Below are 10820 nucleotides of genomic sequence, written 5' to 3' on the forward strand. Positions count from 1 at the left end.
CTTTTTAGGATGCCAATCACTGTGTTCTTCTCAGTATCCTTGTGGCAATTACTGTGTACCATCCCAGCCCTGGTTCAAGGGTGCTGAGCTTTGCAGCATGAGCTCCAGGTTTGCAGACTTGGGGCAGGTCTATGCCTTGCCCCAGCTCCGGGACTCCGAGCAAGCGCCCGGCTGGGCATTATCCCCGCAGAACATGGTCCTGCCTTCCCATTCCCCATCCAGCATCGCGGCGTGGCGCCTGAGACCCCGCTTACAGCAGCGGGAGCAGTCCCCGGCAGCGGCACGCAGTGCTCCATGGCTTCCCCGAGGGACAGCTGGACATGGGGTACCTGTCCCCCGCAGCACCCCCAAACCACTGCAGACTTCTTCCAGCCTCGGGCATCGCTGGCGCCCGTTTAGCCCCTGTACCATCCGCCGCAGGGCGCAGGAATGGAGCAGGAGTCCCCGAAGCACCTTCCCCATGGTGCACGATTTACAGCACTCGGTGCATTTTGACAGTCTTGGCCTTTCTTCTCGTGCCAAAGGATAAAATCACTCTCCTGGCAGGCAGCACGGGTGAAATGCCATGCTCCGCCGTTAGCGGTGGGCGAGTGCTGGCCAAATCACGAAGTTCATGCATGAGGCTCATGGCATGCAACATGCAATGCTTCCTTTGCTCCCTTTTTGTTTTTCCCCGTCTCTTCAGCTGGAAAGACTAATCCTAATAAAGTAAGCTGGCAAGAGCCTGCAGTTCCGATCAAATTCCTGCAGCCCCGATCAAATTCCTGCAGCGCCCGGCAGGCCGGGGAGCCTGGCAGAGAACTTCTCCTCACCTCCTCCGGCCTCGTGTGCAGCGCGTTACAGCGTGAGCGCTCGCAGGGCTCAGAGGGTGAAACCGCTCCCTCGCAAGGGTTCGGATGAAACCTGTCGTTAGGAGAGCTCAGCGCGTAGGTGTCTGCTCAAGGATCGGCACGGCCGTGGGGTGCGCCTTCTGGCATGGGGCAGGAGAGGGGCCAAGGAGGGCAGGAGCGGGCAGGGAGCTCCAGCTGGCACTGGGACATCGCCTGGAGATGACAACATGTGTGTCTGTGTCCTTTTATAAATTACCCTAATCCCATCTTAACCACAGCTTGGTTTTCATTAACCCCCCGAGCAAGAATACAGGCTGCAAGATCTCATGTCTTTCATAATTAGAAACCATCTCCTGATTTTAATCCGGAGAGTACGTGGGGCTGCTATTGCTGAGTTACCTTCAGGGTACTGAGGGACGGGGTGCAGGTTTGTCAGCGACAGGGAAATGGTGACAGCGAGATGGGACCTGGGTCGTGTGCTGGGAGCGGTGCAGGATGGAGGGGAAGGCTGAATGAAGCATGCAGGGGTGGGCGGGTGTGGGAGCAGCCCCCATCTGCCCTCCCATCACTTGTCCAGGTCATGCTGCGGCTGCGGTACCGACCTGTGCCCAAAGGGTTCATCGCAGCCGCAGCTGCCACCGTGGGCACCGCAGGGCTGGCAGAAAATCTCAGTGATTCAGCTGGAGCCGCTCGGGCTCTGGGCTCGCCGGTTAAGTATGAAACTCTTCAAACCCAGAACTAACAACAGATCCTTGTTAAAGCTGGAAAAAACAAACATCAGCGTCAGGGAGCAGCAGCTGCCCCACGGGGGAGGTGGCAGTGGGTGCAGCCCCACGCGTGACACCCACCACCGGGCACCTACCAGGGGCACATCCCACCCTGCTCCAGTGCCCGGGACCATCCCCCGCCTGGGATGGACACAGGGTCCCGATGCCCAGGTAACACGAACTGAAGCAGCAGCTTGAGGACTTTTTTTATTTTTCTTTTTTTCTCCTGGCTCCTTGTTTCTCTGAAGTTTCATTTTGGGTTTGTAATTTTTCCAGGGATGGATGCCTTGAAAACGACAGTGTTTCAGGGAAACAAACTGTTTTCTTTTCTATTAGCCCTTGTAGTAAATGATTACAGATTGAAACCAGCACCAAGGCACTGTCCCAACAATTCTGGTGTCCCAACCCACAGGTGCATGGTTTGCTTTCTTAAGGAAAACGTTTTGATTTCATCTGAGCAAGAAAAATATTTTCCAGCATAAGTAAAACTTTGCTGGTTTTTACACAGAAAAAAAGATATCAAAACAAGGTTTCAAAGCTTAAGACTGGGCCTCAGTGAGGACTTCCCAGAGGAAGAATTTGGAGAGGTTAAAGGCACACTTCAGTAGACACATCTATATGATAAATTTAGAATTGAAATGTACTTAGTGGAGCACTGACATCTTAAATTTATGTGCTGCACAGAGAGCCATAAAGGCACAGGAATCCACCCACGCAGGACTTCTTGCAAGATCAGAGTCTTAGTTTTAAGCTCCATAATTCTCTCTGGCCCAGCCCACTCCACAATTAACCAGCTGAATGCTCTGATTTAGGACCAGCTTTCTACACCGGACGTTTTCTTGGCAACAGTCAGAAGTATTACTTGGCCTATACATCCATAAATCAAGGGTCGGGCCACCAAAAAAAATCCTGCTATTGGCTTAAAAAAATCAGGAGATGCTTTGAACCAGTAAAAGCTGTGATATTTTCTATTTTCCTTATATTTTCAGAAGTTTGTGGAAGAAGTGCTTTGACAGCCTCCATCGGAATCTGTGAGAGAGCTCCTAAAAGGCAGAAGTTCAGAAGATTCTTGAAATCATATATAAACCGCTGCCATTCCCATGGAGGCTTAGGGAATTATACCTCTTTCCCCCCGCAGTGCTTTGCCCCCCAGAACCTCCGTCCCCCCACAGGTCTGGCATCCTTTGCTCTGCGTCCTGCACACCCCGCTCCCTCCCCGGTGCCTCGGCCCTGCGGTTCATCCCAGCATCGTTCTGCCGCGCCATGCCTCTGCGGTCGCTCTGCTCCGGCAGGGACAGGACACGGGGCACGCAGAGCCCTGCTCGCCCTCTCCTTGGCATCTACCCACCGGCGGCGGTGGGAGGCGGCGGCAATTTTGGGTAAGGAGCAAACCCCAGAGTTGGCTGACATTCCTCATGTCAAGAGCACACAAGTCGGCGTGACCCCGGCTGAGGTCTGCGGCTGCTGCGTGAGCCACCGGAGCCCGGCGCACACGGAGGGCAGAGCAGCTCCCGGCGCCTCTCCCGGCTGTGCACGGTGCTGTTTGCTCAAGTCAGGCGGGATGCAGGAGGTGCCAAGTGTGCCAAGACACGAACTTCAGGTGGAACAACCAAGTTTCTGCTGGCTCGAGCATCCCTCCAGTGAAGCAGCCGTGCCTTCTCCGCACTGGATGATCCTCGCCCAGTGCACCACATACTGGTGCTACTGATGGGATCCTCTGAGAGGTAACGCCACGTGCAAGCAGCCCCTGCCCCTTCCCTGCTGCTCCCCGGGCAGGGATGGGGTGAGCTGCAGGGGCGGTCAGGAGCTGCCCCGCAGAAAAGGCAGGTACGAAAGAGGGGCCAGAGCCCGGGTGTCCCCCCTGGAGCTGCCAGCCCGGGGGCTGCTGCAGCCGGACTGGGCAGGACATGCATCTCCTCGTCACAGACATGGTGAACCTGATGACTTTGCCCCAGTTCAGCAGCGCATGCTGGCAGTGTATGCTGCCAGCATCGTTATCCAGCTCCACGCTTTTCCGACAGTTAGGAGGATTTCTGTGTGAAGCTGGTGTGTGCACACATAGCAAAAAAACCCCAAAATAAATAATAACAAACCGCCCCAAAAGCCTCGTAGCAGAGGCTCGGCATGGACAGCGTATTGCTGCACTCCCACGCCGGCTGTGAGCTGCTCCCCTGTTGAAACCTGCACCTTAAAGCACTTCGTGGTGCTCCCACAGGGGTTCAGGATGCACTGAGCAAACTGCTGCAGGAGCCCATCACTGCCTGCGCCCGGGGCTCGGGCGCTGCCGGGGGCTCTGCCGCAGCCCTGATCACAGCCCGGGTACCGGAGCGGGGCGGTGGGACGGCTGCAGCCAAGCTCCAGGTGAAGCCCGGGGTTTTAATTAGTCTGTCCCGGAGGGAGCTGCAAAAACTCAAGTTACACAAATTGGAGAAACTAAACTAAATTTAAAGGACTTTCATAATAAACAATGAATTTGCTCATTACCAGGCCGTGTGGCCTCAAGCATGCCATCCCATTCAGCCTCTCTCAGCTGGGAGTCCTTTACCACCCCAGTTTGTACAAACAGCAGTCTGGGGCCATTGTCTGCAATTGCTTTCTTTAAATAGGCCATAGGCAGTTTGAGACCGGTGGAGAGCTAACGTCCTGGTGGCTCCTGGTCCTACTTCTGGTCTTCGACTGGGCTAAATAAGTGCTGTAAGGTATCATCAGTCTCAGGACAGTTTGACGGATGGATTCTGCATCCTTCGTGCGCTGCAGAGGCACGACACCTGCATGGCCTGGGCTGCGTGCGCTGGCACCAACTTGCCGGCCGGCACGGCTCTGCTCCCACACCGCTCGCTGAGCCCAGTTTGGTGATGGGGATGAAGGGGCTGCCCAGGCCAGCGGGGACAGAGATGGTGACTGCAGCACGCTGGGGTTCCCCGCAGTTGGAATGGGTTTGGGCTGTGCTGCTGAGTGAGGTCCATCCACATCTCCTGACATAATCCAGCGTGCAGAGCATCTCCCTCTGCCACCCACCTTCTGGTGCAGCCTTAGAGGGTCAGTGCAGCCCAAACCCTGATACAACTGGAAGGCACACAGGGAAACGGTTGCCAGTGCAGCTGTGTCAGTGTGCGCAGCGCTCCCAGGACCCCCGGGGAGGTAAAGCACTATTGAAATGTGTGTTTAAAGCAACTCGTTACTGTTTCAGGAAATGGAACAATTTTTCTGTTTTAAAAAATTTCCCACTGGCTGTTCTAAGGACAAAGGCAAGGAAACGGCTTTAAAGCACGCAGCCATTTTAGGGCTGCTTGACATGAGATGTTTTCAGAAGGAAAAAAAAAAAAAAAAAAAAAGCAAGCACAAGGCTTGATCCCTCACTCGGCCTCTGCAATTCCATCCCATCCTGCAGCAGACGGGCCCCCTGCCAGGCACAGCCTGCTGCTCCCCGCTGCTTCATCGGGAGACGCAGCCCCTGATGGAGTCTTTCAGAAAAGGTCCCGCTGCATTCGTTATCGCAAAGGTCCAGAAAGGGCTCCCGGCAGCCTGCCTGGGACAGGGGCTATTTGCTAACCGGGCCAGGAGGGTTAGGGCCAGCGGTCTGCAGAGATCTCAGAAAAATGTACCTGGCAGCGTGAAGTGGAGCTCTGCAGCCCTCTTAGACCTCCCAGCAAGTCCTCTTCCCTGCTGAAAAGTGTTGCTTTTTCTAAATTGAATGGTTAATGTGGCTGTTAAGTGGGTTTCTGCTCCAGAGCAAGAGCGCTGCCAAGGACAGAGCACTTGGCTGGAGCGTTTGTCCTTTCCCCCTGGAGGGTGGGCTGCCCTGAGCCCCCCGAGCCCCCCGTCCCCTCCGGGATGGAGGGCTGGGGCAGCTCTCCCCTGGCTCAGGGGACCGTGGCTTCACCCGGCAGGAGCTGTGCATCCCGCATCCCTTCGGGCTGCCCGAGCCCTGGTCTGCCTGCGCAGCAGATTGGGGAGGGCTTGGACTTTGCTCTCCTGCAGTCACAGCAGAGATGGAGACACCCAAGCACCAGCCATTGCCCTGAGGACAACTCGGAGAGCCCAATGGTGCCCTGCTTGTGGTCCCCGGCCCCTGCTCGGCTGGCACAGAGCATCCTGGCCTCGGCTAGAGGCGATGCTGCGGGGCAGAGCCGGGCCAGCCCTGCCAGGGCTGGTGGCAGAGAGCTCGCAGCTTCCCGACCGAGGTGCTGGGTGCCCAGCAGCCGCACCACCTCCCCGCCAGCCCAGCTGGGAGCCGGGCAGTGCCACAAGCAGCAAAGAGGAGGAAAAGTGTCTTTTTTTTTTTGCATGACAACCTTCATGAGATTTCATAGGTGTGTCTCTTCTCCCTCTGCTTCTCTCTGTATAGAAACATGTCACCCCGAGACGCCCCTCGCCAACACAAGTGTCATGCTTGGTTGCCCGGGCTCTTCACTCGCCCACCCTGGAGCCCCTCCACACCGTGTCTCCCTTGCCCCGTCTTCTTCCTCTGGCTGGGGAATGATGAACGGCTGTCGGAGCCGATGGGCCAGTGATGGGGGCAGCGTGGCACGGGCAGCTCTGCAACCTGGTCAGGAGGCAAACGAGCCCCGCAGCCCTTGTTTGGTGTGTGTCTGAGCAATGAGAAGGATCTCCCAAAAGACAGACCAAAGCGACACTGCCAGCTTTATCTGGACACCTCGTGCTCTGAATTCAGAGCCAGGGCAGAGAGTTGATGAGTTCCACCATTATTAGTATCAGAAGCTGTCCCTGCCAGGCGTTCACTGTCTTACGTGGGCGTGCTCGCCGTTGGCGGAGAGCAAGGACGTACGAAGGAAGATGTTGGCTGAACCCATCCTGGACTTGCACACCATGATCACCTTCTCCCTCATGGTAGCTGGACTTTCTTTGGAGAGATTGGTGCCGTTCAGTTGGAGAGCAGAGGCTTCTCCCAGGGCTTCTCTCAGCACAAGTGCCGGCACCGTGCCGGCGAGGCGGCAGTCCCCAGCCCTGCCAGCCTGCACGGCTCACGCGCTGTTAGAAACCAACAGGGGTATCAGCAGTGTCCATGTGATCTGTAGGTCACGGTGAACATTGTGGCAGATGGATGCATGACGTGCAGCAGAAATGACTGGAGCATAACAGAGCAAAACGTCCCTGCCAGCGTTCACTGTCTTACGTGGGCGTGCTCGCCGTTGGCGGAGAGCAAGGACGTACGAAGGAAGATGTTGGCTGAACCCATCCTGGACTTGCACACCATGATCACCTTCTTCTCCCTCATGGTAGCTGGACTTTCTTTGGAGAGATTGGTGCCGTTCAGTTGGAGAGCAGAGGCTTCTCCCAGGGCTTCTCTCAGCACAAGTGCTGGCACCGTGCCGGCGAGGCGGCAGTCCCCAGCCCTGCCAGCCTGCACGGCTCACGCGCTGTTAGAAACCATCAGGGGGATCAGCAGTGTCCATGTGATCTGTAGGTCACGGTGAACATTGTGGCAGATGGATGCATGACGTGCAGCAGAAATGACTGGAGCATAACAGAGCAAAACTAGTTCAGATGAAGTGAACTTGCCCTTTTGGCCAGACCCAATCCTCTGCAGACACTCAGACTGATGTCCTTACTGTCCTCATACAGGCAAATACTGTGCAAGCCACACAAGGCTGGAGCCCATTAAAAGGACAGAGGCCGGCGTAAGACCAGGAGAGGAGTAGCCACGTGAAGGACGGTCTGTCACCCCATTTCGTGTTGGACTGGCAGCTCCTCAATGTCCTAGGGGACGCTGGTGGCCAGGTAAAAGTTTGATGGGGGACACAGGGACTAACATATTGCCAGGTATCTGAGACAGCACCGCAGCCCATGAACGGCGGGGGATTTTTCAATGTCAATTAAGGGTGAATTTTGAAAATAACACATTCATTTTTAACCGTGACTCAAATAGAGGGACAGGAGCAGATTCTCTGCAGATGACTAAGCATGACGCTACTCCACATGGGCAAGGCTTTCTGTACGGCTAAGTACATTGTGCTTTCAGCTTGTGGGGTATCGGTACATGTACCACTGCTGTGCAATTATACACTAGACATTGCCAGCTATTTGTGGACTGCTGAAGTATTATTTTTTTCCCAAGCTCTTTAGTTTGTCTCACAGTGAAAAAAATCTTGACCCTGTGCAGTATTCACATCTGTGCCTTGAATTAAAAAGTGGGCTGATAAGCAGTCTTTTTTATTACTTGGGGAGCACAGGTCAATTTTATAAAGAAGTTCCAGCAGAATGGATTTACAATTGCTCATAAAGATACTGAAAACAACAACAGAAGGAGGAGGACACTGGCCTTTATTAGCTCCTTGCTTTGAGAAATACATTAATCAAATGAAATTCAATTTAAAAGACCCAAAGAGGCATAGATGAAAGGATTAGTCAATTGATGTGTAAATGAATTAACAGTTCAGACATGTGATTAATAGCAAACTCCGACTGTGAAAAACAGCCTATGAAGGACCCAACATAGACTCATCCACTGAAAAGGACCCACTTATTCCTGGCACCTTCAATAGCTAATGTTCGTCACACCAGATAACGTTTTTCATGCACATAACTGAAATGAAAGCCAAATACACGCATTGCTCAGTGTTCCAACAAACGAGACTTTGTCTTTATCGTACTTAGAACAACAACAGATTTTAAGATTACAAAAAGAGCTGAACACCAAGCGTGAGGGTCTGCCCTGTGGCACAGCACAGGCTGAGGGCTTGCATGGGAACCAAGCACAGGCCAAAACAGTCAAAAAGTGAATATTTTAATTTCCCCTAGCATAGTGTAATTGGGTTTGTCTTTAGCCTGGATGCCAGACAGGCTCCTCTTTTTGGTTATGAGAAGAAGTGTCCTTCAGTCCCATACGGTGACTTTTGAGTCACAGTCGTCTCCTGGGCATCCTCCACCACATCACACTGGCCAACGCAGCGGATGTCACCGCTCTCCAGTCTCAATAATGTCATAACATAGTAGGTCTCTATTTTCCTTATTCAATGTAACCAGTTCCAATTTAAAAAAAAAAGAGGAGTGGCAACAAGCCAACTAACGTCCTTCTCTAGAAGCAGAATTTGGCCTCAGATGCTATTAATTTAGGCAAAATACTGCCATTTCTGAAAGGTGACTGAAAAAGACTAGTGTTGCAACTGCAATACAATTGCAGCCCCGATAAAATGATACGAGGATGCTTCGACCTCACTGCACATCTTGCAAAGGACAAAGGTTCGCAACGCAGCAGCAAAGTCCCACCGAGACAGGGCAACGGCTTTTTCCACGTCACGCGTAAGAACCTGAAGGCTTAGCCCTCGCCTTGGAACCGCTCGCCTTGGGACCAGGCCTAGGGAAATAAGCACATTCTTGTACCTGGAAGTCTTGCTGCCCATTCTGTAGCCTACTTGTTCTTTTCTTTTCGGCAATCCTGTGGTGTTTGCTTCAGGCCTTGACTCAGCTACGGTGAAACGAGCAATTGCAGAGACATTATGCTTTGATGCTTTCATGAATATAGCTGTGGGCTGGGAGTCCTCCCCAGGCAAAAAGGCACCAGCAATGAGCTTTTTGGCTTATTACAAAGAAAACAAAATATATCAATATAGAGAACTCTTTTTATTACAGAAACATGTTAACAAATAAAAACAGCATTAAATTGCCACAGAACACAAAATACCCGGCACAGAGAGCAGCTTATTATAAATTTGCTGTGGCTTTATGTGTGGTGCAGATATTTACTTTTTGAATCATGAGTGCAGGTTCCCCTGCCATTTTCAAAGGCAATGAGCAAAAGTCCCTCCGTGCTGCCTGGGAGCAGGTGAGCGAGCGTAGGTGGGCGCAGGGGGGGCTGCAGCCTGCGCCGTTCTCCTCCAGCCCCACGCCGTCCCCCCCAGGAACAGGCTGGAGCATCTTGCAGCAGGTTTCCATCCCCGCTGCCCCCGGGCAGCACGCACGGTGCCAGCCCTGCGGCACTGGTACCCGCTGCCCGTCCCCCTGCCACACGGGCACCTCGTGCAGCTGCCGGTGTCCGGGTACTCTGTCCTTCGATAACGGGCACCAGGACGCGACGGTGCAGAGCACGACTCGGCCAGTCGTTACGGTACAAGAAAGGGTTTCCGTGCTTCTAAAAGTCTACTTTGAAACAGTTAGAAAACAGCTACCACTCTACAATTCCAGGATTCTGCCCTAAAGTGCAAGGACACTTTGTGCGGTCAAAGGTGGCAGAAATAAAGGATGCTCTGTTGTCCCCCAAGTGCAAATACTATCCCTGTCTAACCAGAATCAGCTACAAGCAAGCTGGAGAAGCAGATACCGACAGCAGAAAAAAATATTAAATTAAAAGTTTCCATTAGTATTGGCACATACTGACTCATCTCCTGAAGAAGATTTCATTGCAATCAGTGTGCAATCAGAAAAGAAAATCTCTTAGAGCATTATATTAAATAGAGATCTTCAGCAATATAAAAACGGGGCATGCCTTTTTTTTTTTAATATATATATATATGTTTAACATATATTATGTTATTGAAACATCTAGGGAGAGAGATCAGTAAGTGGACCGACAGCCGCATGTGGCAGGGAGCTGCAGAGAGAGCCCGTGTTGGCACGTGACTCTGCAAGGGAGGCCAGCTCTTCCCTCTGGCTGGGAGGCAGGTGACACCTTGGGTACCACCTCAGCATCCCTACGGACCGTGGCAATGATCCCACCGGCACCACACAGGCCAGAGCGACATGGGTGAAACCAGCACATGGTGGTAAAGGCGGTGAGCATCCTGCCTTCCGCCCCCAGGGCTGACTCACTTGCTATTTACCTTGCCCTGCACGGTGCCCGATGCTCATGCCTTAACTCCGTCTCTCCTGAAGCCACGCACAAAGGGCCTTTTGACTTCTCTGGGAACAGCGTTCAGATGCTGCCAGGCTCTCCAGAAAAAGTCACACAGTCTCGCCAAGCGGAGAGCTGCTGCCTTAGCTCTGACTCTCGCTACGCGAAGCTCCCTGCCGACCACGGATGGTGGTGGTGGGAGTCCGCTGGGTGAAGGCGGGCAAAGGTGGGCGAAGGTCTGGGGTCGCTGGCCCAGGCACGCTGCCTAGCCAGGCATGCAACTGCACCACGTCATCTGGCTCGCTCCTTCTGGCAGTACATAGGACTGAGGAAGACTTCCTCCAGCGCTAACCTCATCTCACACCCTTTATCTCGTGCCCTTCCATGCAAGAATGCTGCTCCCGGGCCGACGCCAATGTGCGTGTTCCCTGT

Source organism: Charadrius vociferus, unplaced genomic scaffold (assembly GCF_000708025.1).
Source record: "Charadrius vociferus isolate BGI_N301 unplaced genomic scaffold, ASM70802v2 scaffold473, whole genome shotgun sequence".
NCBI classification, from domain to species: domain Eukaryota; kingdom Metazoa; phylum Chordata; class Aves; order Charadriiformes; family Charadriidae; genus Charadrius; species Charadrius vociferus.